Source organism: Crocuta crocuta, unplaced genomic scaffold (genome assembly GCF_008692635.1).
Source record: "Crocuta crocuta isolate KB4526 unplaced genomic scaffold, BGI_CrCroc_1.0 scaffold183, whole genome shotgun sequence".
In the NCBI taxonomy this organism is placed as follows: domain Eukaryota; kingdom Metazoa; phylum Chordata; class Mammalia; order Carnivora; family Hyaenidae; genus Crocuta; species Crocuta crocuta.
Window position 1 is genome coordinate 1,048,277 of NW_027529431.1, and position 24,439 is coordinate 1,072,715.

At 35.7% G+C, this 24,439-nt stretch overlaps 1 protein-coding gene and 1 pseudogene across 1 annotated transcript in view; one reads left to right on the forward strand and one right to left on the reverse strand.

The window, feature by feature from the left end:
• LOC144227813 (uncharacterized) overlaps nucleotides 1–24,439 on the reverse strand; it is a 311,366-nt gene that overhangs the window by 10,066 nt on the left and 276,861 nt on the right. The gene's annotated exons all lie outside the window — the stretch shown is intronic.
• LOC144227815 (nuclear transcription factor Y subunit beta pseudogene) lies at nucleotides 23,244–23,806 on the forward strand (annotated as a pseudogene).

Genomic DNA, 24,439 nt, shown 5'->3' on the forward strand with positions numbered 1-24,439 from the left:
AGAGATTCTAAGTCCTTTACTCTCTTGCAGTTATGCTTACAGGTGAAAATCTGGAACCAAGCTGGTTTTGAATAGAAATTTAACTACTTTAGCACAGTTTTCCAGTAACTCAAAAAAAGAAAACTGAAACCAAAAATGATAAATACCATTTTGAGCCAAGTCTTCATATATTCATTTTATCAAAATTTTATGGAAAAATATTATTAAGAATACTGTGGTTTCTGTTCTTTTGTTGCAACTTTGTATTATTTAAGTAGTTACTAGAATGATCACACAATCTAAGTTCAAGATAGCAAGTGAAAAATGTTCTGTTCAACATCAATTTATCCCAGCTTATCTAGATACAGAAAACTTAGGTCAGACAGCTATCAGACCCTTTATATCTGAAGGCCCTCTTAGTAACGTTCACTTTGAAATCATTTTTTGACATACTATCTGCAAATCTCCAATAAAGCATTATGAACTACAGACAGTCCCTGACTTACAGATGATTTGACTTTTAAAATTTTTTGACTTTATAATGTGGGAAAGTCATATGTATTCACTAGAAACCATACTTAAAATTTTGAATTCTGATCGTCTCCTAGGCTAGCCCTATGCAGGACATAATCTCTTTTGATGCTTGGAAGTGGCAGCAAGCTGCAGCTGCCAAACACCTAGCCATCATAAAAGTAAGCAACGGATACATTTACAGCCTTTATACCATAGAGCCAATCTGTACCATACAACCATTCTGTTTTCCAGCTTCAGTACAATGTTCAACCAATTACATGAGATTTTCAACATTTCATTGTAAAAAAGGCTTTGTGTTAGATAATTTTGCCCAGCCCTTGGCTATTGTAAGTGTTCTGAGAATGTTTAAGGTAGGCTAGGCTAAGCTATGATGTTCAGTAGGTTAGGTGTATTAAGTGCAGTTTTAGCTCTTGACATTTTCAACTTAAGATAGGTTTATCAGGATATAACCTTATTTTAAGATTGAGGAAGATCTGTACTTGACTTTAAATAATAATATTAATTTTATATATGTTGTAGACACAGTAAATTTATGGATATTCAAAAGATTCATGTAAACTATGTAAATTAAAAATAATATTAGTAATTTGGATTTATATGATTATTTACAGATTGGTTATTGCCAAAAATCATCACTCAAATATCATTTGAAAAAAAGATTCTTAAAAAAGACATTATTTTTCAAGTATATTCATATTGAGAAAATGATAAAGAATTTTATAAATAAAATTTCTAAAAATCCATTAAGTTCTTACTGGTTTTATGAATATTATCATATTCTGTACTGGTATATTTATTACTATAGATTTTTTTCAAAGAAACACCAATGTTTACAGTTTCTTTGTTTATCTGGAAATATCTGGATTGTTTTTATAAGCAAAGATCATTTTAATCACACAATCATAAATTTTAATGTCATGAGTTTCTCATATGGATACATAATTAGCAAAAGTATGTGTTAGAAATTCTTTTAGTGGGAGTTATTAAAAATTTTTTTGGCAGGTGAAGAAAATTTCTTTAATATAGCAAAATAAAGTGTCATGAGGACAATTATGAATGAATCAATTATTTACAAAATGCAATTATTTTACTCTGTGTCTAATGTTTAAAACAAAATATTTCACATTTTGATTTTGTGCTTTTTATTGAATAAAGAAAGATATAGCAGTTTAAAGTCAAAATGAATAGTGAGACATTTCAGTAATACCAAAATCCTACAAAGTCATAAAACTTAATTTTAGGAAAATATTTTCCATATTAAAAAAATTTCTATGGTCACAGCATTCACCTATCAGAGTAACTAGAGAGAGCTTAATTAAAGGAAATAATAGAAACTTCTTGCAGAAGTTTCAAGTGAGAGTAAATATATTAACTGCTGGGCCATGAATACCGTTACATATGAAACACGGTACAAACTCATTCTCTAACACACTTACATGTTCTAAACATTCATCTTCATTGGTCATTCTCTTCCTTATTAGCTGATGGACTTAGTCCCCAATCACAGATTAAATATAAGCTGTTAGCTCTCTCAATTTCCACCCTCAAATTTATAAACTTCTATATATCTGCATCCTCTCTTTTCCCCTCCCCTAGTTTTCAATAGAGACAAACAGTATCCCTTCTCCAGTTAAATTCCTCTACCTTATATGAAGATTTACTTTGTTTATTGTCTCTTAAGACTTTAGTACTTTCAAGAGTTTCTTTGAATTCTTTCCATCAAACATGTAAATACACATAAGTATGCCCACCTAAAGAAAGCATAGAATAGGTGAATGGATAAACAAATCATGGTATATCCAGACAGTAGAATATCATTCAGTGCTCAAAAGATATGAGTTACCAACAATGAAAAGACATGGAGGAATCTTAAGTGCATATTACTGAGTAAAGAAGCCAATCTAAAAGGTTACATACTATTTGATCCCAACTGCATGACATTGTAGAAAAGGAAAAATATTGAAACAGTAAAGAGATCAGTAGGTCAGGAAGAGGCAGTGAGTGGAGAGGAGAAAAAATGGAATACAGAGAAATTCTAGGACAGTGAAACCTTTGTGTATGATACTATAATGGTGTATATACAACATTACGCATTTATCAAAACCCATAGAACTATACAACACAAAAATAAACTCTAATTTAAATTATGCACTTTAGTTAATAATAATTTATCAATATTTGTTAACAAATATGTCACATTAATCTAAGAATATGAGAAACTATTTTTGAGGAAGAGCAAGTATATGGGAATTCTGTTGTTTTTTTTTTTTCCTTAAAGACACATCGATTCCATGTCATGATCAGACTCTTACATTTAGCAATCAACAGGATGGATGTAGAAAACATCTACATTAAAACCCTTTTTTTGGAATGATTTATACTTTCCATAAGACAGAACTAAAATAACCTGTTTTACAATTGGTAACAAATACAGTCCTGTAGGGTTTTTTTGCCCATACACATGAGTATTGTCTAAAACATGTCCTCTTCGTAACAGCTGGGGCCTGTCTTGGCTGAGCTCACAAATCTGTTGTAACCTGGAGCCTCCCTATCACTTCTTCTGCTCTCCTCTCCTATAAACTTTGTGTCCTGGTGGTAATTAAAACCTTCTGCCTCTGCCATAGCTACTGCTGCTGCTGAAACCACCAGAGGCACCTTGGTTTCGTGGTTTGGCAAAGTATTGGCCTCTACCACCATAGGGCCCAAACCTTCTGCCTCCAAAATGTCCTACTTTCATGGGTCCAAAATATGAAGATGATAGTTGTAATTGCCAGTCCTTTTGGCTTCTACCACCTCAAAAATTGCTTCCATTGTTATCAATCCATTATAGTCATCCCTACCGCCCCCATATTCACCTCCATTTTGACTGTCACCAAAGCCACCTCGCCCCATTGATGTTTTCTCCATGACCAAAGTTGTCATTCCCAACGAAATCACCTCCCCAAAAACCACCTAAGCTTCCAGAACCACTTGGACTTCTTTGGCTGGATGAAGCAGTAGCCATCTCTTGCTTAGATACAGTTGTGGCCATTCACAGTATGGTATACATTTTTAAAGTTTATTTATTTATTTTGAGAGAGAGAGAGAGATTGAGAGAGAGAGAAGGAATGGCAGAGAGAAGTAGAGATTGAGAATCCTAAGCATGCTCTGCACTATCAGCACAGAACCCATTGTGGGGTTTAATCCCATGAACCATAAGATCATGACCTGAACTGAGATCAAGAGTTGGATGCTTAACTGACTGAGCCACCCAGACAACACCCACAGTATGGTGTTTTTGAATGATGATCTTGTCTACAGAGCCATGATCATCAAGTGTTACAAAAGGAAAGCCTCTCTTCTTGCCAGTGCCTCGGTCAGTCATGATTTCAATCACCTCAATTTTCCCATACTGTTTAAAGTAATCTCTTAGATGATGTTCTTCAGTGTCTTCTTTAATACCATCAACGAAAACGTTTTACACAGTTAAGTGGCCACTAGGTCTTTGAGAATCTTCTCTTGAGATTATTCTCTTCTCCTTGGTTCCATAACTCTTCCATCCACCTTGTGTAGCCTTGATTTCATGGCTTCATCCACCTCTGCCACAGAGGCATACATGACGAACCCCAAACCTCTGGAAAGCTTGGGGTTTGGATCTCTCACCTCACCGAGTCTGTAAGTGTTCCCTATTGCTCAAAATGACTCCTAAAACTCTCACTGATTGTTTTTAAAGCTTAAGCCTGTGATGAAGAGCTTCTACAGTTATTCAGGCTCTTTGGGAGATTCTCATTTAGACCTGACAGTAGCGGGAGGGGAGACTTCAAGGATGCTTCTTTGGCAGCATCCATGGGCAGAAAGGGGAATTCTGTATTTCTATATCAATTTTTATAGAAACCTGAAACTGCTCTAAGAAATAAGCCATTAATTATCAAACAAAAGTAATAATTATATTTATTATTACAATTAATAATTATTAGAAAACAATACAAAAGATATGCAAACACATACAAATACTTAAAACTGCACATATCTATGACTCCCACATCTTCTTTTCCTTACCAGCCAAACCTGTTTTGTCTCTAAATCTGAACTTTCTGCTAACTTTTCAACTGCCTTTGTCTGACTTCTAATCCTATATGTAATTCATGGAAACAACTATCCTTAAGATAATCAATGACATGCATTCTCTAAATCTATTGAACAGTTTCATTTTCACTTTACTTGATCAAGCAACAGAATTTGGCAACATTGTAGTATTTTTCTTTCTTTAAATACTGTGTGTGTGCCAGAGGAGAGAGAGACAGAGATCACACTGCCTTGCTTTACTGTGATTATCTCTGTCCATTCCTCAGTAGATTTTTCAGGCTCATTGTCTTCCTCCACTCTGCAAACTACTGTATTTCTACATTGTTCAGTTGAAACCCTTCTTTGTGTTTATTTTAAGACTTCTCCCTTGAAAAATAAAATACTTCACTTGTTATTTATGGGCTTTGTGTATTCTAGTTTTCTCATCTGAGTTTGTGATCAATGACACGATTGACAAATCTGCTTGTGTGTTTCAAAGTTACTTGAAATCAGCAAGTGCACACTAAATTTATGTTCTCTTTCAAAAGTCAATCCTCTCTTGGAAAACAGCATCTTTTTAATCACTTGAAAAAATGAAACAACAAAAGGTCATACTGATAACATCTTTCCATCTTGATCCATATCCAAGGGCTTTAGCTTCAAGTAATAGAAAACTCTTGCTTGTTTAAACCAAAACGTCCATATATGGACAGCTTTAACTTAATAGTTTAGAGGTTGGATGGAATACAGACATAGTTCTTTTACATCACTAAGCTATGTTTCTTGGTGAATCTCTTTTCTATACCCTTATCTAATCCAGGCTTCAATGAGAGTTTGCAAAATGCTAACCGCCATACACAGCAGTGTATGTTTCATTATCCAGAAACAGGATGGAAGGAAAATCAGTCTTCTGACAACTCTGACATAAAAGCGTTATTTTCTTCTTGTTTGAAGATATTGGGTAACTTGAATAATTTTGAGCCACAAACATTACACATAAGATAATATCGGTTTTCTTAAACTAATCAAGGTCTATTCTTGCATTTATGGTTGGTTAATCATATTCAAGCAAATGGGGCAGGGCTTGAAGGATTATTAAAAAGGCAATAGCAAACTTTAGAATCTATAATTTGTCCACTTAATATTCATATGTATCCTCTTTTTCATACAGAAAGCTTCTAAAATGAACATGTTTAAATTCTTCATACTCGAACATTTTCAGATATAGACAAATCAATGTTATTTCAAGTTGTTGTGTTAAACTCTGGTTCTAGAATCTTAACCAGATTAGCTCCTATTCTAATTGTATATTGTCAGTGCTCCTCATGTTCCAGTAATTGATAAGATATCTACTTCTAACACACATAATCTATACTGAAAAAGAAAGAATGGAAAGTGTGGAAGGAATTACCTTAGTTAATGTACTGCTGTTTGAACTAGTCACTATTGTGGGATGCTGAGATGTTTAATGTGGGTGACTTGGCAGGTAGTGGGTCTGAAAGATTAGCTAAATAATGAAGAATAGAAAGATAAAGATCAATGTGTAAAGTTTCTAAATGGTAAAGCTAAGAATTAAGACTCTAATAATCCAAAATATTATTAAGTAGAGACACCATTATGTAACTTTTCATAATTGGTGTGTACTCTGTGCTAGTGTAAAGGAGATGGAGTCTGAGCTATTTGGTTTTTTAAAGTTTATGTGTTTTGATAGACAGAGAGGGGCGAGGGGCAGAGAGAGAAAGGGAGAGATAGAATTCCAAGCAGTCTCCATATTGTCAGCACAGAGCCCAACACGGGGTTAGAACCCCCAAACCATGAGATCATGACATGATCTGATATCAAGAGTCAGACGCTTAACTGACTGTGCCACCCAGGTGCCCCTTTAAAAATTAATTTCTCATCTCATATTTATCATGATTTCCTCCTACTTCTCTTGGGAGTATTTTGCTTTGGTTTTTCTAGCTTTATATACTACTTACTATATTAGCTTTCCATGGCTGCTAAAACAAATTGATGGCTTAAAACAACAGAAATGTACTCTCTCGGTTCTGGATACCAGATATTCAAACTCAAGGCATTGAAAAGTCTGTGCTTCCTCGGTCTCTTCAGGAGGTTTGAATCTGCCTTTTCCAGTTTCTGGCAGCTCTTGGCATTCCAAGGCTGAGGATTCATCCCTCCCATCTCTTCCTCTGTAGTCACACTGTTTCTTCCTCTTCTGTCTCTCACTTCTGCCTTGTGGGTCTCTTACAAGGGAACTTGATGTTGAACTAAGGGCCCAAAGGAATCCACAAGATGTTCTCTATTTCAGGGGCGCCTGGGTGGCTCAGTCGGTTGGGCATCCGACTGCGGCTCAGTTCATGATCTCACTGTTCATGGGTTTGAGCCCCGCGTCAGGCTCTTCTGACAGCTAGCTTGGAGCCTGGAGCCTGTTTCAGATTTTGTCTCTCTCTCTCTCTCCCTCTCTCTCTCTCTCTCACCCTCCCCTGCTCATGCTGTCTCTCTCTCAGAAATAAATAAAACATTTAAAAAAAAAAAGATGTTCTCTATTTCAAGATCCTTAACTTAATCACATCTATAAAGAGCCTTATTCTAACTAAGGTAAGAATCTGAGGTTCTGGGAATTAGGATGTTGACACATCCTTTGAGGGCTATTCAACTCATTGGACTTTGGTAGTTAAAGGTTTAATTCTTAGAGTTTCTGACATGAGCTTAAGGCTTTAAATTTCCCATTGAAGACAGATTCTGCAGGTTCCCAAAAGGCACAATGCATTTTACTTGCATTGTTTGATTCAAAATATTTTATGTATATAAAACATACACATTTTACTTGCATTATTATTTGACACAAAATATTATCAGACTTAAAATGTTTTGTAAATTCATTGAAACATAGCATGTAACATATTTAGAACTATGTTGCTTAATACTTTTGTGTCATGTCTTTAGTAGTAATTTTTAGATTGCTGTCACTGTGGTTAGTATCTTTTAATATTTGATCTTTTAAATAAATGTCTATTTTCCCAGAATTTAGTCAACATTAAAAGTTCCCACATTATGTCAGTATGACTTTTATCAAGTTTCTTAATCTTGATATTCAAACATTATCTTTCTTGAGTTTTTGTCTGACTTTTTTTGTACTGTGGAGTATGTTGTATTGGTATCTCCAATTATGGTTCAATATCTTTCAATTTCAACTTTAGTCAATTGTTGCTTTATTATATATTTTAAACTTATGTTATTAGCTGCATAAAATTTAGGATTTTTATAGCTTTTAAAATTGAGCTTTTAATCATAGCTAAATGTTCCTTTTTATATCATATAATATTCTCACTTTAAATCTATTTTGACTCATAGTACTACAGTGTCATCAACTTATATATTCACCTATGCTTTGATGGCGAATGATATGCAGAATATCAGGCTAATCTCTTCCTGTGTTTCCTCAACCTTTTCAAATTAGGTTGCTTTGACAATCTGGAAGTTCAGTTTTTGTTTTCTCATTGCAATGAAAAGGCCAAAAATCTCAGAATGTTCTTTCCTCCTCATTTTCCATTCCTTGCACTGTTAATCCACACATGCCCTGGATAAAATGCCCTGTGGGAATTATGTGGCTTATAATGCTATCCTTTTCTATGAGGTATAGGTCACTCAAGTTAAGTTTCCTTGGTTGTACTCTGAGGCCTTCAAATAATTTATTTGTGCATTTTCCAATGTTTATAATTGATCTCTGTAAGAGGCTTTAAATATGACATAGCTAGAATCCATTATGTTTTATTTAGGGGGGTTAGGGGGGTGTAGGCAATACTGCAACAAGCATCAGTTAGTTGATTCTCATTCATTTCAAATCATGCCCTGAGACAATCTGCCCTCTAATGTGGACACAGCTTATCACAATCCAAAGTTCTCATAGTTCTTCTGAATTCTTGATTCGATTCATAGCTCTTCCTCTGTGTTAGTTGTGGAAAAAGGAGACACACACACAAATCTATGGCTTATAGAAGAATAGAAGCTTATTTGTCTCTAATGGAACGGTTCAAATGAAAATGTTCCAGGGTGAGCATAGCCAACTCTTGCATTGTAAATATGCTGTTATTTCAATCTCTATGTTCACAGTGGCTGCCTTGGTTTTCATCTTTCCCCTGCGCTTGCTGAGAGATAGATGCTCATTCCTATTTAGAAGTGACCAGTAAGTGGTATGCTGGTGCAAGAATATGGATACATTGTCACAACACGCTGCATTAGTCAAGATGAAACTTAAGAGTTCCACAATTAAGATGGAAGTGGATATAACGACATAGCTAGAAGCCCCTGCCATCTTTCTTTGCTTTCCCAGGAATGGAAAAGGCATGAACAAGATATTCCTACAGCATGGATGTTTACTGCCAAACACAAAACTCAAAGCTCTGGTCTTTTGTAAGGAGTCAGATCTTAGCACTCCCACTCCTGCATGGTTATTTTCTGCCAAATAATATTAGTATTAGGTGACACTGTTCTCCTGAGAAATCATGGAAAATTATACTGTCTAAAGTACATCCTCCACAACCAATTTATAGCTGATTATAGCATACTCACAATGACATAGAATTGAATTTTTTTATGCAAGCTTTCAGTTCAGGCTCTTCTAAGTTCTGCAATGTATTTTATTCTACCTTTGACTGACTTTGACCATATGAAGGGCCAGTTTTGTGAAGTACTATTTAAGTGCAATTCTGCAAGTTTAACGCAGGTATCATATTTCAATTCATTGCACTTTGACTTCCTAGGATAGAAAGGTCAGTATCAAAACTGTCAATGCGAGGACATTCTAAGTTCATATGGCAATGCTATTCTTTTCATACAATTTAATCATTTATCTTTGTCAATCAGCTTAACTACAGTTTCTAGTACAGTTCATATTATTGGGATTTAAGGCATAATGGAAATAGAAGTACAGAATAAAATGACCTTTTAATCATTTTTAAATATTTATTTTTTGAGAAAGAGAGAGAGAGAGAGAGATTGAGAGAGAGAAGGAGTGGCAGAGAGAGAGGGAAACAGAATCCGAAGCAGGCTCCAGGTTCTGAGCTGTCAGCACAGAGTCCAACATGGGGCTCAAACCCAATAACCGTGAGATCATAACCTGAGCTGAAGTCAGACACTTAACTGACTGAGCCACCAAGGCACCCCATATCTTTTAATCATTTTTAAAAATTTGTTTTATATTGTTTTCAATGAAACTATTGGCATTAGTGGTGATGACCAAGTTGGAAGTACCTCACATGACTGAGTCAATCTTTCACACATTCAGAAGAGCTTCTCATTCTGCACACCAATTCTCACCATTGGATTTTTGCCAAGAATCATTTGTGATGGGCTTTCTCTGAAAATGTAGACATAGAGATGCCTAAACATTTCAAGTTTGAGTATTTTATCTTTCTTAAAAAGATACATTTGATAAAATGAAGGAAGGTTTTGACAAGGTCAAGTGTATTCACATTATATCAGCTGTTGTGGACTTTTGGTTCCAACTGTGTTTTTCTGCCTAGCCTATATGTATTGTCCAAAATAAAGATATTTTGCAGCAAAGAGATATTTTGTAAATACTTATTGAATGGCAAGATTAATAAAATCAATAAATAATAGAGGACACGAAAGAATAATGAGTACCCATTTTTATGTGTCATGTATGAGTTGACATTTGAAAATTCACATGAAGTCATCTGAAAAGCATGAGGTAATTGATACCTAGAATTCCAGAAATGGATTACAATTCTCTACACTGAGTAATTTATACAAATATGTCTCTAAGCGGGGCGCCTGGGTGGCTTAGTCGGTTAAGCGTCCGACTTTCGCTTAGGTCATGATCTCACCGTTCGTGGGTTCGAGCCCCACATCGGGCTCTGTGCTGACTGCCAGCTCAGAGCCTGGAGCCTGTTTCAGTCTGTGACTCCCTCTCTCTCTGACCCTCCCCTGCTCACGCTCTCTCTCTCTCTCTCCTAGAAATAAATAAAAAACATTAAAAAAAGGCTTTAAAAAATATGTCTATAAGGAATACCTTTCAATAAATGTTGAAAATAAATCCCAGATCTCTAATATTCCATTAAGAAGGTTAAATTTGATTGTGTGTGTTACAGATCTTATCTTTCTATTTTCCCAACTGACAAGGAAAATGTAATTATTTTTGAAACATTAAATACACTAAAAATGTGTGACCTTTCTACAGTTTAAGCAATAAAGCTTCCTCCATGGTGTTCTGTTGGAGCATAATATTAATATACCTAAACTACACTGAATTTGATTAAATATGCTAACAGATCAATTACCAAAACGCATATCCTGTGAAATGCTGTAAATGACCACCAACTATCAAATGCGGAAGAATTGCTTAACTACTGAGAAAATTTATTTTTCTATGATTATGTTTACCTGTTTACATGATACTTGTGAAGACATATTCTTTCTTAAAATTCTCATTTTAATGAATAATATAAAATTTCCCATGCAAAATACAATCTTATTTTCATACATTTGAAAAATCAGATGTTCCTGTTCCAGTGGATAATTACTGATATATTAATGTTACATGAATAGGATAAAACAAGGTTCTGTACTAAAAATCTTGAAAGACTTTAAAAGCTGTGAATCAATCATTTTAACTTTATGTTCTTGGATTTTGGAGATGCGCGGAAACCAGAAGTCACATAAATGGGTCAATTCCAAAATTGTTTAAACATTAGCCATCATCACAATTTAATGTTTAATAATTTTTGCCAGAGGACTTTTTCCTTATTTTATTACTTGTGGATTGCATATGATTCTTAATGAAATACATTGACAAACCAAAGCAGCACTGCAGGTGTCCCAAGTTGTAAAATGTCACGCACATTTTAGTAAAAGTATAAGAACTATGAATTGAGGATTTACACACATTAGCTAGTGTAATTCTCTCAATAGCCCCATAAGACAGAGTAATAAGGTAAAATAATATGAGTCTTTATAACAGATAAGGCCCCAAATATTAGTGGCTTACTCAACAAAATAGAATTAAACTTATTCATAGGAAGTCTAAATGAGGGCTTCCTGAATTAGGACTCAGTTCCATCCAATCCACTCAGGACAGCAGGTTGATAAAAGTCCTTCCCATTTCAACACAATATTACTGTGGGCATCAATATACAGTCAACAGATGGGAAAGTGAAAGAACTGGATTCAGGAAGTTATGATAAGCCAGACTGCTCTAATTCCACTGGTTTTAACCCTGTCACATGGTAATGCCTTAGAAAACAGGGAGCCTTATGAGTACAGGGAAAATGGTCTGTCTCCTTTGTTACCAATTTCTTATCACAGTTTGTCCTTCTAATCATCAAATCCCTATTTCATCATTTTTTTTCTACACATAGACTATGTTCATTCTCTGATGAAGGTTCAAGGTGTTTCCAGCAAGTTTCTGAATTCAATTGAACGGAACTATGATGCTAGAATACATGAATGAAGACTAGTAATTTGCTCTCAATTTATACAATACAAAATGGCAGAGTTGAAGCAAGATCACTGCAATCAACTTTGCCATTTTGAAAATGAAGTAAGGAGAAACCCCAGAGCAATGGTTATGCCAACTGGAATCAGAAAGATTCTTGATTACAACCTAGCTTTGCTGTCTGAGAAAATTCTCTCATTCATTGCCTTTCAGAGTGCATTGCTCACCTTTCTGGGACATTCTTTGTCACACAAAGTGAATATAGAGGCAGAAGGCTGCCTGTGGTATGTAAGGCTCCCATAGATAGCCTCATAGGCATGCAAGTTTGAGAACTTGAGTTCTGTTAAAACCTGTATAATCAAGATACATTTTAGTTCCTATTGCTAGTTTCACTGACATTATAACACCCTTAAAAGAATTGTAGGTTTATAATTTATTTGTTTCTAGTCTGTACCATGTGCCAATAACCATACTGGAATTCTGTACTATGCAAAACTTCAACATATAATTCATTTCCTTGTCTTTGCATTCTATTCTCTTCTTTCCCAAACAAATGACAGCTACACTGAGGCAATCCAATGTATGTGTGAAAGAAATACTTTTAGTCATATTTTTGTCACAGGGATGATACTTAATTGGCTGCTTGTACGCACTTTTTTTTTCCAACTTATTTTTCCCTCCAAGCTGAAAGAACCAATTTATCTAGCTGCTGAGGCTTCACATTAGCTGGTATTTTCCATTCCAATAGGTAAAGTTATTATGTCATTTACAGGTGAAAGGAATGAAGTACAAACTAAAGGTTATGTGATATATCTTGTGTTAAACAGCTAGTAGTTTTGAGGCTAAGGTTTAAATATAGTCATTTTCCTAAAGATAGCATTCACTCCTATACTGTCCCTCACATCTGTTATCTTCTGCCCATAGAACTTCTCTCTGCAGGGCTCAAATACTCATCTATGGAGCATAGAAGTGGGATAGACTTTATCACATGCCCCCATCATCCTCATCAATCCTTATTATGGGTTTCTTCAGAGCTAATCCCTCTTCTATATTTCAGTGACAAATTGAAGTTCTTATGTTTATATTCTCACTGAAATGGTTATCGGGAAGTATATGCCCTTAACATTTCTTCTACACCCACAGGCAAGTATAACTTTTTCTTACATAGCCAGAACAGCTTCTGCTACATATGCAAATCTCCAAACATGTGACAAATTTGCATTTTTGTAGTGGTATTGAATTTATTTTTAATATCATGCATATATATTAAGTCTAGGGTTATATGTCTGCATGTTTGTGTGACCACATCATACAATTTTTCAAAGCAATTTGAATTAGAGTGTAAAAATGTTTTGAGTAGCATGATGTGATATATTTATTGTGTTTTCCCCTAAAATACTTAAAAATGTTTAAACATTATATTAAAAATATTATCATATTTTTGAACCCATGCCTGTCAATTAGCAGATGATCAGAAATAATTAAAATGACCATAGGAGGACCCAGCACTGAAGATCCTAAGGCAGTATATCTGGGAGAGGTCCTTTCTCTCTCTCTTTCCTCTCTCTTTCTCTCTCTCTCTCTTTCTCTCCCTCCCCCCCCCTCAATTCTGTAGTGTATTTTGATGCTTATGTGGAACACCACTGCTTTATTCAACTGGTCTGTGATAGCCAGAATATCGGTCCCTCAAAACACCAATGTCTTAATTTCTGGAACCTGTGAATATATTACCCTGACATGCTAAAAAGGATTTAGTAGATGTGATTAAGATTAGAACTGAGTTAAGGAAATTTTCTTAAATTATCCTGGTGGTCCCAAGAAATCACATGAATTCTTTAAAGCAAAGAATTAATCAAGCCCAGTTATGGTCAGAGGTAGCTATCATCATAGCTGTGGTCATAGGGAGCTATGGAAGGAAATTGGTAAGACTTATTAATGTGTTAACCACTGGCTTTGAAGATGATAGAATGGAGGTAAGAGTCAAGGAATGTTGTGACTTCAAGAAACTGGAAAAAGCAATCAAATGGTTTCTCCCTTAAAGCCTCCAAAAAGGAATGCAACCTCACCTACTCACTGATTTTAGCCCAATGAGACCTGTGTTAGACTTCTAACCTACAGAGCTGAAGATATTAAATCATTTTAAACCACTAACTTGTGGTAATTTGTAACAAAAGTAATAGAAAACTAATATGCTGTCTTTATAATTTATATATAACTTCATTTTAACACCTGACTTTTTCTATTTCTTTTTAGTTGGATTTGTTTATATTAAAAAACAAAACAAATAAAAACAAAACAAAACAAAAACAAAAGCAAAACACCTAAGGCCAGGATCCACCTTATTTTACAAAGCATTAGATTTCAGTGTTTTATATAATCTTGAGTGGTGAGCAGATTTTCATATTATTCCAAAACTGGCAACTAAAATACACAGCTGAGGATAGAGGATATGCTTCCCATTCTAAAGCTAGAGAAAGTCACAAATAAAAATTTGTAGTGTCTGAAGAAAGGACATTATTGCCTCACCCTACTACTTGGTGTCTAGTGAACTGTAGAAACTAGCCATTCTAATCTGGGGACAGCACTTTGAAAGGAAGTTCCTTAGAATTTGATATGGTTCGTGGAGGCTGGGTGGCTCAGTTAGTGAAGTGTCTGACTTCAGCTCAGGTCATGATCTCATGGTTAGTGGGTTCAAGTCCTGTATTGGGCTCTGTGTTGACTGCTTGCTCAGCGCCTGGAAACTGCTTTGGATACTGTGTCTCCTCTCTCTGTCCCTCCTCTGCTTGCACTCTGTTTTCTCTCTGTCTCTCAGAAAACAAACAAGTGTTAAAAATTTTTTTTTTAAAAGAATGTGACATGGCTCCCTTTAAGTGAGAGCACTCTTTGTGTTTCTTCCTGAATATTTCTGACGGCAGGAGAATTGTCATTTGGCCTGTATCAGCTGGATAGTGTATCTGGGTAGAGATGTGTAGAAACCATATCCTTCATCAGATATATACTTATATCCTTAGCATAAGCCTTGGTCTAAAGAAAGTAGGCAATAATTATGTCATGAATCCATGCTCTAATGTAAAATAACATACATTAATCAAATGTAGAGGAAATACGCTTTATATCCCTAACTATAAATTACAGAATTTTCATCAAAGCAATGCAAATTTCAATGTAAAATTTTTAAAAAGCCATATATTCTGCATACATATGTAGAAAAAAACTAATTTCCAGAAAGACAAGAAGGTCATATTCAGATCTAATAACTACACAGACATGACCGAATTAACTGATAACAAGAACGAGGATAAATATGGACTTTTATTACTATGTGATAAATGGTTTATAATTGATTGTTTTACCACAGTCACATTTTTAAAAATGTCATATTTATAGTCAAGTGACCTTTTCTAGGAAACAAAAATATGTATGGTTACAGAAGTATTTTGCAAAATGGTTTTATACTTTAGCTTTTTTTTAAATTTAACATTAATTATTTAATACACTTAAATGGCAAGAGATATACTATCTAAAAACTAGTAGTCACTTAAAATTGGTTATTTTCTAAAGTCAATATATGATACAAGGTAATTAAAATGAAATGGAATACAGAGAGTAGTTAAAAACCAAACACTTATAAACAGCTTAGAATAATGACAAAGTTACCAGGTAATAGTTTTTCAAATAATGTACTATGATTTGATATAAGAATAAGGTGGTTCTGTACATAAATATATGATGATGGCTCATTCAAAAATAGTGATGTCAAAACCTCAGTTACTTCAGAAAATAACCATATATTAGGAAAATATCTAGGGAGTTCAACTAGATGCCTCTGTTGAACTTGATACATTTGATCACATCTGAAAATTGACTATCTGACAAAAATCTAGGATGGTAGGGGCGCCTGGGTGGCTTAGTCGGTTAAGCGTCCGACTTTCGCTTAGGTCATGATCTCGCAGTTCGTGGGTTCGAGCCCCGCGTCGGGCTCTGTGCTGACTGCCAGCTCAGAGCCTGGAGCCTGTTTCAGTCTGTGACTCCCTCTCTCTCTGACCCTCCCCTGCTCACGCTGTCTCTCTCTCTCTCTCCTAGAAATAAATAAAACATTAAAAAAAAAAATTAAAAAAAAAATCTAGGATGGTAGTGGGTCAAGAAACTGGGATAATTTGATTCTGTTCCATGTGGCACTCTTCCTCCCTCCTGGAATGACTTGGATATCTTCAGAAAGTACATCTCACAGCAATGGCAAAGAGTAATTGTAGAAGCAGAAATGTGTAATCCCTTCACACGTCTGACCAATAATCTATCCCCAGAACAAGTCATAAGACCAGGCTAGGGTCAAAGTGGAAGGGGAAGGAAAATTTGTAAGGCAAATGATGTGATCACAGGGAGGGGTTAAAAACCAGGAACATATAGTCAAACCACAGCTGAAATTATTCATGCCTCTCACACACTGCAAAAAATAGTCTTAGTCCTCTTCCAGAAACCTCAATTATCTCATCCATCACCCATCAGTATTGTTTTGTGTATCATCTACATCAGCCCCAGGGACAACTCCTCCTGATCTGGAGAGCTACAAACTAAAAAGGACAAGATATTATCCTCAACCCCCAACAAACAGTAGTTAATTACTGTAATAAACACTGCTGTTTGAAACATAGGAGAGTGGTAGGTACATAGCAATACTGTTCCATAATAATTTTTTGATGTTACTGGGTAATTGTTGCCAGGTATCCTACATCAATAGGATGTATCCCTAGATTAAGTCTTGCTTCCGCTCCCTGGGAGTAATTCCCCACTTCATCATACACCATGCCTTTGGGCACTTTCTATATCTTTCTTTTCCCCATACCTCCCTTGACTCTCCTTGGTAAGTTGTGAAAATTATACTGGGAAATATGCCCTTTGAACAAAGTTTCAATGTGTTTTCAAAAGTAGAAATCTAGGAGAAGTTATATGAGGGTTCTCTAGAGAAAAAGAATGAATAGAAGATTATATATAATAGTATATGTATGAATGAGATTAACCATAAATAAATATGAAGTAGTTTTAAAAATTATAGGGAGTATTTTTCATTTATATGCAATATATATCATGAACATTTTCTCCCCAGTTTTTTTATATCTTTTGTTTAGCTTATGACTTTTGTTTTCCATATGAATTTTTTTGTTGTATAACTTATAAATATTTTTCAGTACTGCATCTGAATTTTGACACACAGTTAGAAACCATATACCTACACCTTTGTAATACAGAAGTGCTTTGGGGGGAGATAACTGATAATTCTTTCTAAGTTTTCTATTGAAATTGTTTTAAGTTTTCTATGTTAGGTGGGGTCAGTTTTTGCTAAAGTATATTTCCCTAGGCAATTATCTACTTCATCTGTATATTGAAATTTACTTCCTTCGATTTTTAAAAACAATTATCTTATAATTTTATTATCCTGTTTTTTTCTATTGAAAGTTTATTTCTCCCTTCTCAATCCAGTATAACGCAATTCACTTACTGACTGCACTGAAAAGTTCAACTCTTCAAATTATAACAGAGCAAAACTTCTCCATGTGACATCAATACACTAGCCTTCTCAATGGTTCTCTTATACAAAATAGAATAGCAGGATCCATGTAAATGCAACATGTGGACAGTAAAACCAAAAGACAGTAAGAGAAGATTGACAAATATTTTAGAAATTGTAGTTGAAATAAATGGATTGTAAAAATAGCCACAATAAAGAGAAAGATGGACAACATGGATGAAAAAAGGATGGCATCTAAGAAAGTACTGGATTCAATTCAGAAAATAACTAACTTGACCATTGATACAGAACGCAGGGTGAGGGAAATTACTCAAAGCACTTGACACATCACCACGTGTACTACACAGAGGTTGGGCTATGGAGCAAAGAGACTACCCAGGTAGCTAATACTCAATATCAGGCTAAGAGATTTCAGAATTCTCTAGAATTTTTAGCATATGTTCGACATTATGTGAAGATAATATTCTTATAGAAGCCTGCACTCTCAAATGCTTAGAGCTGACTGGCTCAAGAATAACGATTGTTTATTCTGTGAAGGGACTGTTTTATCTTCAGAATGGGATATCTGTTTTTCCTTTTGTTGAGGAAGGGACTGCATTTCTAATACAGGGGGCGAGAGTATATAAACAATATATTTCTGTTTGTAATCACCTCTTATGTCAAACTAAAAGTGGAGAATATATCTAAAGAAACACAACTTGTTATTTTTATATTATATAGATAATTTCAATTGATTTTCAATCTTAAAAATATTCCAGTTTGGAATTCCAGACTTCCATTCTGAAGTCAGGGAAAAACTCAAAAGGGAGTCCAATAGCTGATTCATAATCTTGTACAAGAATCAATTTTATAAGGGCTAAAAACCCTTGTAATGTTATTTTATGAGAAGATATAGAAGTATTTATGTTAATATTAATACATGTAAAAATTAATGGAAAAACACCTGAGAAATGAAAAATAAAGAAAACCATTGTTGAAAAAAAGCATTAATGATAATGCAGATGTATTTTTTTCTATTTTACAGAGTGGATTCAAGTAAAACATAAAACTCATTAATCTAATAAAAAGAAAAACAAAAGTCTAATTTCTGTAGCAGAAATGACCAAGAAAGGGAAACTAATAAACTACTTGAATGCTTTTATAATACCCAAATCTTTGAAATGATAGAACAGATATAAAAAGAATTTTGGATTAGATGAAGTGGCAAAGTACTAAATTCAATGTGAAAGAATACTAATAATTCTTGTGTAGAAGATTGTCATTTCTGTGGGTCAATAATAAAAAAATAAATTTTCAAATTTAATTTCAGATTATTAAGAAGCCATTTCCACGCTAAAGTCTAAATTGCTCTATGATCAATCAGAAGTCCAATAATCTGATTTATTTTAGATTACCTTGGGAATTTATAACAATTTATAATCAGTCATTGCCATTAGAACAGTCAGGTCTTTAGGTCCTTCCATAGCTACATGTAGGTAAAACCCCATTAACATAGTCAGTAAAGACCCCATTTCTCCTTCTTCTTTTTTTTTTTTTTTTAATGTTTATTCAGTTTTGAGAGACAGACAGAAACAGAGCATAAGTGGAAGAGGGGTAGAGAGAGAGGGAGACACAGAATCTGAAGCAGGCTCCCGGCTCCGAGCTGTCAGCCCAGAGCTTGATGCAGGGCTCGAACCCACAAAACGTGAGATCATGAAAAAAGCTGACTCAGATGCCCAACTGACTGAGCCACCCAGTTCCCCCCCAGGAGAGACCCCATTTCTTAATCCCAAATTCCCTTTTTCCTTTGAAATAATGAATACCATATGAATATTTATTCATAGTGTATCCTCTTTTGTCTCTATAACTGTCTTCTAAAGAGTATATATTATGTCACTATGAATTTCTATATTCAACCCTATTATCCTATTAACCTGTAGGACTAGGACTAGATCTTTTTTGCTTGTTTTTCAATTTAGAGCGTGACACTCACTGCACTCAGGTGGTACGTGTCAAAAGGGTTCTTCCCTGTTTCATACGATTGAATGATTCTTTTGCTGGCAGGACAGAACACAACAACACTTGACAAGCTAGAAGGCAGAACTCTGTGTTGCAGCCCCAAGCAGAAAGGCTGCCGGGCAAGACCACACAGGGAGACTCTGGAGAGGTCACTGCAAGCTGTTATGCAGCAAGCAGAGTCCTGTTACTCAGTTTTCCCAGGATCCCTGGGAATTGGCTCATTTGAATAATTTTGGTGGACCATGGGGCATAGGGATTGCCCTGGTTGTCTGCTGCTTGGTCTCTGGGCTGGTACTTCAGGTTCGCATCTATGAAAGCCCAATAAGGGACGTGATTGGAGTGTGGACTTAATGAGCTGATCAAGAAGCTACCCGGTCTTTTGTCAGAATATCATAACTGGGCCAAAAAAGTGCAAACAAAGCAACCAACCCCAAGCTAAACTGTATTATAGTCCTTAACAGGGATCTTGGCACTTGTTGCCTTACCTGACACCCAAAGCAGAATCATACCTTCCCCCAATCATTGTGCTAAAGGAAAGCTCAGTGTATCTAAACTTGTGTCTCAACATGGGAGTAAAATGGGATTGACTAAATGTTCAGACACTTGAGTAGAATAAATTTAAATATCTCTTCTCATAAAAGATCCGATCCTAATCCTGAGTCCTGCAAATCTCCATCTTTACTCATCAATAAAGCTGATAAATATTGATTTGTACAAGCCCTAAAATTATTACACTGCATTTTTCCATTTTTAAAATGTGTCATGTATTGTCTTCTGGATTGGATGGGAGCCCCCAAAAGTGGGGTGACAATCAATCTGGTGGATGCCAGTGGCACAGGTCGGTGGTGAAAAGAACTCACCTGAGGCAGAACAAAGGAGATAGAAGTTTACTGGATACATTGCAAGGGAACAGTGAGCAAGACAGTAGAGTCACTGTCTACAACAAGCCAGTGGGTGGGGGCTGTATTTAAAGGAAGAAGGTGAGGCAGTAGGGGACATACTGGTATTTTTCCCTTCTTTGGTATGTGTGCATGATTGTAAGCAGCCCATTGGTTGGTTAGGGCTTATGGATAATTTGAGGTGGGTCATCTGATAGGCCTGTTAGTACTCAGCCAGCTGGCCACTGTGAGCTCTTTTAACATTCCATGGTGCAATTCTGTTGTCTAAAAGAGACCTCTACATGTCACTCCTATTATTTTCCATGTGTTTCACCTGTTTCTAAGTATGCCATTATATTAAATTTATTCGACACATTATCTATCCTTACAAGTATTTTTGCCTTTATTTTATTAATTCCTTCATGATATTTGTACTAGAATTCCCCAACTCTACCCCAGGAGATTTTAATATGTTTATTTATTTTTGAGAGAGACAGAGAGGGAGAGAGAGAAGGTGTGAGTGGGAGACAGGCAGAGAGAAAGGGAGACACAGAATGGAAGCAAGCTTTAAGTTCTGAGCTATCAGCATAGAGACCTAGGCAGAGCTGGAACTCACAAACTATGAGATCATCACCTGAGCCAATGTCAGCTTAACCTACTGAGCCTGCCAGACGACACTACCCTAGAGATTTTAATTTGTTGTTATTTTGTGTAACAATTGTTTTCCTCTCAAATTCTTGAGGGGAAAAAAAAGGGTGAAATGTCATATTCTGTCCTTTATCCCTATAGTGATGAGTATTTGCTAGCCTCTTCCACAAAAAAATGACCATATACTAGGATTCTTAATTGTTCTTTAAGTTTTCTTGTAAGATAAATTTAGAAAGTTATATTTCATCAAGAATTTAGTTGAAGGAGGGACACCTGGGTGGCTCAGTCGGTTAAGCGTCCTGCTTCAGCTCTGGTCATGATCTCGTGGTTCATGGGTTTGAGCCCCGCGTGGGGCTCTGTGTTGACAGCTAGCTCAGAGCCTGGAACCTGTTTCGGATTCTGTGTCTCCCTCTCTCTCTCACCCTCCCCTGCTCACGCTCTCTCTCTCTCTCTCTCTCTCTTTCTATCTGTCAGAAATAAATAAAACATTAAAAAATTTTGAAACATAAAGAATTTAGTTGAAGGAGAGAAAAAAGGTTGGAAGATTGATACTATCCATCATCAAAACTTACTACCAAGCTACAGTAATCAAGACAAGTGTGGTATCAGTGAAAGAATAGAGAGATCATTAGAACAGAAGAAAGCACCACCGGGAAATAGATACATACATAGTCATACAGTCAATACACATATACATACATACAGTCAAGTGATCTTTGATAAAGAAACAGAGACAATACGATGGAGAAAAGAGAGTCTTTTCAACAAATGGTGTTGGAACAACTGAACATTCACATGCAAATAGCTGAATCTAGACACAGACCTTACACCCTTCAAAAACTTAACTACAAATAAATCACAGACCTAACTATAAAATATGAAACTATAAAACTCTTAAAGCATAATGTGGAACAAAATCTAGATGGCTTGGGGCACGATTATGAGTTTTTTAGATATAACACTCATGGCATGCTCCATCAAAGAAATAATCTATATACTGGGCTTTGTTAAAATTTGTAAAAATGTCTACTCTGGGGGCATCTGGGTAACTCAATTAGTTAAGTGTCCAACTCTCGATTTCGGCTAAGGTCATGATCTCACAGCAGTGAGACTGAGCTCCATGATGGGCTCTGTGGTGGGCATGGAGCCTGCTTAAAATTCTCTTTCCCTCACCTACTGCCATCCTCTCTCTCTCTCTTAAAACAAACAAATAATTTTCAAGAAAAAAAAAGGCCTACTTTGTGAAAGATGATATTGGAAGAATAAGAAGACAAGCCACAGACTGGGAGAAAATATTTGTAAAATGCACATCTAATGAAACACTATTATCCAAAATATGCAGAACTCTTAAAATTCAAAATTGAATAAATAATCTTATTAAAAAATAGAGTAAATATTATCTTAAGTGACACCTCATCAAAGAAGGTATACAGATGCCAAATAAGCAGATGAAAAGATATCCTGTCTCATATGGCATCAGAAAAATGAAAATTAAACACTAAGATACCACCACACAACTCTTAGAATGGCCACAATGAGAAACACTGACAACCAAATGCTGGCAAGGATGTTAGAGCAAGAAGAACTCTCATACATTACTGGTGGGAGTGCAACATGGTACAGCCACGTGGCACTCCAGAAGTGAAGTAATACTGCTTTTTATTATTTATTTTTTTGTTTATTTATGTATAAAATTACTTACTCATTTACTTTAAATAACTTATCTTCAATGATATGTCAAATAGTGTAACAATCTGGAATTGTTCTTCATATTTTTAGACTACTCTTGTGACTGCTCCTCAAAAAAATAGTGTATTAAGAAAAAGTACGGGGGCATCTGGGTGACTTAGTTGGTTAAGTGTCCGACTTCGGCTCAGGTCATGATCTCACAGTTCGTGGGTTCAAGCCCCGCGTCGGGCTCTATGCTGACAGCTCAGAGCCTGGAGCCTGCTGCAGATTCTGTACCTCCCTCTCTCTCTGACCCTCCTTGCTCAGGCTGTTTCTCTCTCTCTCTCTCTCTCTCTCTGTCTCTCTCAGAAATAAATAAAACATTAAATTTTTTTTTTAATTTAAAAATTACTATTTGGGAGCTCCACACTGGCACTAGTTCCTTAACAGCCATTTTCTGTCAAACCAAACAGCCAATCGGTAATTGAAGCCAATCAGGGCTGCATTGGAGATGGATGGTGACAGTGCTACAATATATGTTTCTCAACTCTCCATTTTGTAGACTACATTGGAGGACATCCTGTTATACCACCTCATGATTGATACTGAGGATAGAATCAATGATCATGAAGACATAAATGGGTCAAAATAAAGTTTCAGAGGGCAAGATATATATCTTCCAATTTGAAAAGTAACACGGATAATGAAAAATGCCATACCTCAAATGTGAAAGATTGGGAAAGATGCCCAAGAATGTGTTCAAGAATGTGGAAGTGAGTTCATTAGCGTTATAATAGGTGAAGCAAGTGAAAGATGCCATCAAGAGAAATCAGAGTCAGTGGAGAAGATATTGTCTTTGCCACGTCTACCTTAGGCTTTGATGGTTGTGCAGAACCTCTAAAATTATACATTCAGAAATTCAGAGGCTATGAAAGGAGAGAAAGAAATTGGGGGAACAGTCACAGCTATAGAAGGACTAAGTGAAGAACTTACAGAGGAGGCATTACCAACCAGTTACCAACTGGCTTGATAACTGCAGATGGATAGCAAAAAATATATAGTGTTTTTATGTAATTTTTTTTTTTTTAGAGAGAGAGGCCATAAGTGAGTGAAGGACAGAGAGAGAGAGAGAGAGAGACAAAGAGAGAGAAAGAAGGTAGGGGGGCTCACCCAGGGCTCATGTTTTCACCTGAAGTGGAGCGGGAGCTCACCAGAACTGGGGCATCAGCTCACCTGAAGCACAGCTTGAGCTCACCTGAACTGGGAGGTCACGCTCATCCGATGTGCGGCTCGAACTCATCAACTGTGAGACCATGACTTGAGCCAAAGTCAGAATCTTAACGACTGAGCCCCTCAGGTGCCCCCAAAATATATGGTTTTTGTGACATCATATCAACAGATTTATGGTCTTCAACAAATTTAGTTTTCATGATCTGAAGAAATGATGAAATGGGAAGTATCAGAGAATCAAAAGAGTCTGTATAATTCTGGAACAGAGACATTCAAAGGAAAAGAGAAAAGATGTCTTTGTATAGTAAAAAGCTATAATGTAGCTTCCTGGTGCTTGATTAATTGAGGTGTCAATTCTGACTTGAGAATCCTTTTTATTAATGATTTTTAAGAAAAATTGGGATAATCAAGGGAGTAAGATATTTTTGTTTTGTTTGAGAGTATGTTGCTCTGTATAACTCCTGTATTCATTGTATA